This window comes from Grammomys surdaster, unplaced genomic scaffold, assembly GCF_004785775.1.
Source record: "Grammomys surdaster isolate TR1022 unplaced genomic scaffold, NIH_TR_1.0 123980, whole genome shotgun sequence".
Taxonomy (NCBI): domain Eukaryota; kingdom Metazoa; phylum Chordata; class Mammalia; order Rodentia; family Muridae; genus Grammomys; species Grammomys surdaster.
In genome coordinates this window covers 1-7,094 of record NW_021619099.1, presented here as the reverse complement: position 1 = coordinate 7,094, position 7,094 = coordinate 1, and the positions used below count along the sequence as shown (strand labels likewise).

At 36.7% G+C, this 7,094-nt stretch overlaps 1 pseudogene; it reads left to right on the top strand.

Moving 5' to 3' along the window:
* Nucleotides 1-1,671: 1,671 nt before the first annotated feature.
* LOC114636427 lies at nt 1,672-2,662 on the top strand (annotated as a pseudogene).
* Nucleotides 2,663-7,094: the final 4,432 nt, after the last annotated feature.

Below are 7,094 nucleotides of genomic sequence, written 5' to 3'. Positions count from 1 at the left end.
ATATATTACATAATATTACATTATATATACATATACAACATATATATGTAATATATATGTTGTATATGTATACATATATATAGAATATATATGTAGTGTATGTAATATATAATGTTACATTATATATTATATATTGCATAATATTACATTATATATACATATATACATATACATGTATTATGTAATATATATTGTATATTTATATATAGAGAGAATATATATGTAGTATATGTAATATATAATGTTACATTATATATTATATATTACATAATATTACATTATTTATACATATATATACATATATGCATATATATATACATAATATTACATTATATATACAGAGAACCAGTTTTTAAGCCACCCTTCTTCTTGTTCTCACTGTTTCTCTTGCCATTTTAATCTCTGTCTAATGTTGGTTATACTTTCTCTAACTACCCCGGAGTGGTCAGTATAATACAACATTCCTCCTTGAGGGCAGCACAGAGTCCCCCTTGCTGAAGGAAATGCAGATCCAGCTCCCTGTGTTTGGGGGGAGCCTTTCAGACAACGAAACGAGGAATTATTCCAGATTAGTGATACCAGGTTTTAGCTGTTCCATGTCCTTGTCAATGGCCCCTTGAAGTTCTGAGTAGTGCAAGCCCCAGGGCCAGCATCGGGATTAGATCCTCCCACAGCAAACACCACGTGTTGCCCCTTTTTATCTGGAAATGATAAAAGAAGGGAATTCTCAGGGAGATCTCTCTTCCCTGGATGTCAATTGTCATGTATCTATATTTGGTCTGACTTTGTGGAAGTGTCTATTTGTTTTACTAATCTTTCTGGCGGGCATCAAGCCGGGCCTTCTTGGAATAAAAAAGATATATCAAGCCTCAGCCCCATATGAGAATTAGGTCTGGGTAACTCATTTTTCTATTTTGTTAAGAATTTTTGTTACAAATTTCTCGTTTCTGGTAATTTTTTGGATTTGTCATCTGTTTAATTAAAGCTTTCTGTTTGTTTGTTTGTTTTCCTCAAGTTTTCACTATTTTTCTTAATTTTTCACTAGTTCTTTCAACAATGTTTTCAATTTTAACAAATTTTTCCAAGTAAATGTTCAATTTTATCAGAAAAAAAATGTTTCAAATCCCATTCCTTTTCAAATCAAATGTTTTCCTTATCAACTTTCTATTTTCTTAAGAATTTCTGTTGGAAATTTCTTCTTTTTCGTAACTTTTCGATTTGTCATCTGTTTAACTACTGTTTTCTGTTCGTTTTGTATTTTTTCTCAAGTTTTCACTATTTTTCTTAATTTTTCACTAGTTTTTTGAACAATGATTTCAATTTGATCAATTTTTTTTCCAAGTAAATGTTTAATTTTATCAGAAAAATTGTTTTGAATCATATTCCATTTCATATCCAATGTTTTCCTTATCAATTTTCTCAAATTTTCACTAGTTTTTTTCAACAGCACTTTCAATTTTTTCAATTTTTTTTCCAGTAAATGTTCAATTTTATCAGAAGAAATTGTTTTGGAGACATTGTTGAAAAAAACTAGTGAAGATTTGAGAAACAAAAGTGTAAACTTGAGAACATAATAACAAAATGAATAGAAAAATGTAATTAAATGGATGACAAAACCAAAAAAATTATGAAAAACGAGAAATTTTTAATGAAAATTCTTTTAAAAAATAGAAAATTGGTGAGTACAACATTGGCACTTTGTGACACCGTCACCAACCGCCTGGTGCAGCCTGTGGACCGCGAAGATGCTATTCGTGCAATATTAGAGTATAGCCAAAATGTAGAAGAACTTCTGAGGCGCAAGAAAGTCCACTGAGAAGTCATAGTTAGGTATTTGGCAACACAAGGAGTGGTTGTACCTCCAACGACTGAAAAACACAATCTTATTCAGTATGCAAAAGATTACTGGGAAAAACAGTCACCCAATCTGAAGGAGGCAGCAGAGCCAGTTACAAAGACAAGGGGCATCCAACTCTTTGAGCAGCAGGCGAAGGCAGATAAAGAAGCTGAAAAGGTTGATTTTCATCGCTTAGTTGAAGAATTCTGTCACTGGTTCTTTGAACTTCTTAATTCTCAAAATCCTTTTATGGGACCACCTCAAGATGAATGGGGCCCACAGCACTTCTGGCATGATGTCAAGCTTAGGTTTTATTATAATACCTCAGAACAAAACATGACAGACTACCAAGGAGCAGAAATTGTGAGTCTTCGCTGACTGTCATTAGTGAGAGAGGAATTTCTTTTTCTCAGTCCCAACCTTGATCCTCAGGGACTAAAATGTGCATCTTCTCCTCATGGATTAGTTATGGTTGGAGTTGCAGGCACTGTCTACCGAGGAAATTCTTGTTTGGGCATATTTGAACAAATTTTTGGACTTATCCGTAGCCCTTTTGTGGAAAATACTTGGAAAATCAAATTTATCAACCTGAGAATCATTGGAGGAAGTTCCCCTGCTCCTGGATCATTACTGAAACCATCTGTAACATTTGAGCAGAGTGATCTGGTGGCCTTTTATAATGTAATTACTTTGTGTAATATCCCCGAAGAAAGACCTAATGTAAGGCAGATATTGGATAGTGGGACTGGAGACCAGGTTTTACATAGAGATGAGGCATTGTTGAACAAAAGGGAAATGAATCTACCTAACCCTCTAAAGCATTGATCACAGTCGCTTAGCCTGAAGAGCTGCAGAAACACAACAGTGACCATCTCTAAACCACTGCAGATGTGAGAATTGACTTATTTTAGCTGAAATACCCTTTTGGACTACAGACTTGCCTGTTTCTACCTGAGTTACAGCAAATGTTCTGAGAACTTATTGAGGTCCACCAAATAAATCCCACTTTAGATGTTGTAGATACTTAGAAACTTTAGGTAATATTTTCATTTTATTTAGTGACTAGCCTACTAATCTCTGTGCTTCCAAGTGGCAGCCATTAACATTATCCATGTTTATGGCTTGTTGGATCTTTTACCAATGCATTTCACTAAAGTGTTATCAAAAGAAAATAGCATTTTAATGATGTTTAATATAAGACGTTTTAATTACGTAAGATACAAGTAGCGGACTTGTTCAAAAAGTCCAATAACTTAGCCTGGGAAGAAAAACTCAGCTTCCCATTTGAAACTTCTTTTTCAGGTTACCTTTTCTAGTCCAAGCAAACACTTCAAAATCTGCTACTTTTCTGATTCAGTCCAGGCAGTAAATGCTGTTGTCAACACAGACGGTTTTTCTGCTTAGGCTTCAGCCAAGAATTTACAGAATGTTTACTATAACACTTTAAACATGGAAGGTATGCGTGGAAATTTTAAAGGTATGTGGGATCCCTAACAAATTGCTGTCCTTCTTCCTGATTGATCTTGACAGAGGTTGGCTCTCCTCAAAATAACAAATCATAGACTTGTGCAAAGAAAAACAAACAAATAATAACAACCCATTTAGAATTTATCACATGGGTATGCACATATGCACACATCTATCCTAACAAAGTTTTCCACCTCTATGTTACTCTATTTGAGAGCCAAAGTAGACATGACGTGTTAATTATGTAGTTGCTTTTATGTTTATAATCGGTCATCACCCAGTAACTGGTTGCTGATCCTGGATTTGGTTAGGAATTTTAATTTTTAAATTATCATTTGGAAGAAATTCTGGAAAATGTGATGATGTATTATACTTGTTAAACGTTTGCATTTGACTCTGATAACTGAGGAGACTGATGGTGGTTACTGGAAGTAAGAGGTAAAGATTTCACCACCACCCCACCTTCGATTTTAGTGGCATGCCTCTATAAAGAGCACATATAAAGAGCATGTTCTAGCATAATAAAGAAGGGAAATTCTTAATTGTCTATTTAGATTCAGCCCACAGTTCTTCAGGAGAGCTGGAGGCAATGTAACCACAGCCAAGCCGATTTTCCTGTTATTTTCTATATAGTAAGTATAATTAGGTATAAAGAAACAGTAATCTGCAAAACAGTTATCATGTTTATAAGACAGAACAACCAGATCACATTCTTACCCACCCTCTACCTCTACTTGGGTTTTCAAAATTCAGTTTGATTTTATACTTCAGCTTTTCTTTTCTTTTTAAATTTTTTTTCCAGACAGTTTCTTCGTGTAGCCCTTGTTATTCTAGAACTTGATCTGTAGAACCAGGCTGGCCACAAACTCACAGAGATCTGCCTTCTGTGCACTGGTATTAAAGGTATGCTCCACACCTGGTTATACTTTCTTAGGTTTCAAGTCTCAATATAAATACCCTGAGTAAAGCAGAAGATTAAACACGAAAAAAAAAAAGAATTTTCATTACAAATTTCTCCTTTTTTGTAATTTTTTTTGGATTTGTCATCCGTTTAATTACATTTGTCTATTCGTTTTGTAATTTTTTTCTCAAGTCTACCCGTTTTTTCTTAATTTCTTGTGCCGTTCTCCCCAGCCTTGACCAGGCCTCAGAGACCTTGTTTCACACTGCAGACAAAAACAATAGGACTCAGATGTTAATCACCTTGGCTGACCCAGGACCTGCTACAGGAGCAGAGATGAATAGACCACCTGCTGAGCTTTCCTGGAGACACCTTTAGCCCTTGATTAAGGATGCATTCCCTTCACCCACTCTAGCCTGAAGCAAAAAGGGGTTGTGTGGTGGAGGTGGGGCTTCCCCTTTCAATTGAAAGAGGAACATTAAAGCATCCAGCCTTGATCAGATACCTTTGTACCAGGTTCATCTCTTCCCGCCCTCCTGTCCCTTCTTCCATTCCCAGCCTCTCTTTCAGGTGTACCCGGTGGACTGTGGCCGCTGGCCGACAACAGAATGTCACCCGACCTGGGGCCTGAACATGAGACACCAGCTGAGGAACGCTGTCTTGGGTAGAGCTCTACGGAAAACAGAACAAGGAGAAGGGTATCCTGGACACTCGGTAAGCAATGAACAGCACTGATGCTAGCTAGCCATGGCTGTGTTTGCGGGAAGTGTGGTTAAGGGGATAGGGTCTAAGTGAACAGGTGTTGACCCGGTGCCGATTTTGCCTAGGAGGTGACAGCGAATTGTAGGTCGGGAGAATTCTAAACAGGCATTGCCCGCAGTCTAAGAGCTGCTTCAGGCGAGAGGAACAGGGTGAGAAGGAATAGGAAAACTAAGAAAACAGGGCACTGAGGCGGGCTATCGACAGCCACCTGCTACATCTCCTAAAGAAGAAGATGAAGAGTTAGATCTTGAATATGAGACAGAGAAAGGGTTTCAGAAAAGCAGTTGTCCTCTCTCTGAGCTGTGTCAGCAAAAAAGAATGACAAGGCTGTTTCAGAGCTCTCCTAGGAGCAGGAGGAAATTGGGGAGACATCCTGAATTTCTCTTTGGCTCCTAGAGGTGTTTCTTTGTTATCTGTCCTGGGTGTGCCAATGTCCACGTGTGTCCATTGTTTTTTGTTTGGTTGTCTAAATGTATGGTGTTCTATGTTTCCTGTTCAACACACAGAAATGGTTAAAACTGCTTGATCCAACCCCTTGGTCTAGTTTAACTTTGTTTTAAAGGCAGTCTTTATGTGCACAGATAATTTACCTGTAGCTAAGAGTCGAGATGAGCTGGAAAAGCCTTTCCAGTAATTGATTGTTTGCATAAGCTGCTCTTAAAGGGACCAGTAAGTAGCTTTTTGGATTCTATAAGGAAGCTGAGAGATGTTTGTCCCAGAAAAAAAAAATCTCTGTGACAAGTTGCCTTTCTCTTGAAATTGCAGCTAGAAAAAGCAAGAAATTTTGTTTGGTCTAAATAGATAAGATGTGTAGCCATTTCATTTTTGTTTCTCATTGGTTTTAAAAGAATAAATACGTTCTACATGTTTCTGTTATAGGTGACTGGCTTATAAGGTATTGAGTGTGATTAGAAATTTGCGACTTTGGTAACAAAAAGGTGGCTTAAAACTGGTAACTCAGGGTTGGAGTCATTCAGAATCCAAATGTATAAAAGATAAGATTTTAAAACAATGTCTCTTTAATGAGATATTAAAAGCTACACTATCATGCATTCATATATAAGAATTGGCATCAAAATTTTGTAACATAAAGATAATCTACTTGGTGTTGATTTTAGAGAAAATAGATTGTTTACATTGGTTTTGCTTTTGCTTCCAAAATGATGGTTATACTCTAATGTTGCAAAAGAGTCTTAAAAATATAGTTAAACTGCCAGCATTCCATTGGCTGCAGTTGGCAGTTCAGTCCTGAGTTTGGGATTTTTTGATTGGCCCATGTTTATAGAGAAGAGGAGATGGCAGGTAGAGTTCAATGAAAGCTTTTAAAACAGCTGTGTTACAGTGCAGGCCCCAGGAAGCATAGTCTTTGCTCCAGGCTTCAGAAAACAGTCTGAGATTAAGAACATTTACATTTAAATTAAGACAATGCTGAGTGGATTGAGCAGAAGCTTGAGTGAAACATTCCTTTTGTCTTGGTCTTCACCAAGACCAGCCCCGTAGAAAGGTGCTTTTAGGAATTTGTTGATTGTCTTGCTTGTTCCTTGTGGGGGAGGCATCAGCCTCAGGCCCAAAATTCACAACAGTTTATGGGCCAGGAGTTATAGATGAAGATTATGCTGGAGGAATCAAAATTATGCCTGCCTCCATCCATTGGCATTATAGCTGTGCCTGTTAACAAAGAATTGCACTATAGTAAGAGAGGACAAGATTGGCCTTCAATCGGATACTCTCACTCAGCTAAAGGAATTGGTTATTCACTGAATCCAAAACAAAGTTCAAACTTATTTATGAAACTAATGGGGCATTACAGCCTGACTTGCCTTCTCCGGTTCCCATTCCAGTAAATACATATAGAATTATGATAGATCTAAAAGATTGTTTTATACCATTTGTTTGCATCCTGGTAAAGGTGATGAGGTTTAAATTCAGTGAATTTGCTTGCGATTTTTGAAAGCCCATGAAGCAATATCATTAAGAGGTTGCATCAAAGAATGATTAATAGTCTTATGTAAAAAATTTGTTGTTGATTTAGTACAAAAAGTTAAGCATTTGAGTCTCTCAGTGTATATTATTCATTGTTTATTTTATTGGCTGATCTCTCTGAAGGAGTCTTTCTGCAAGCTTTTG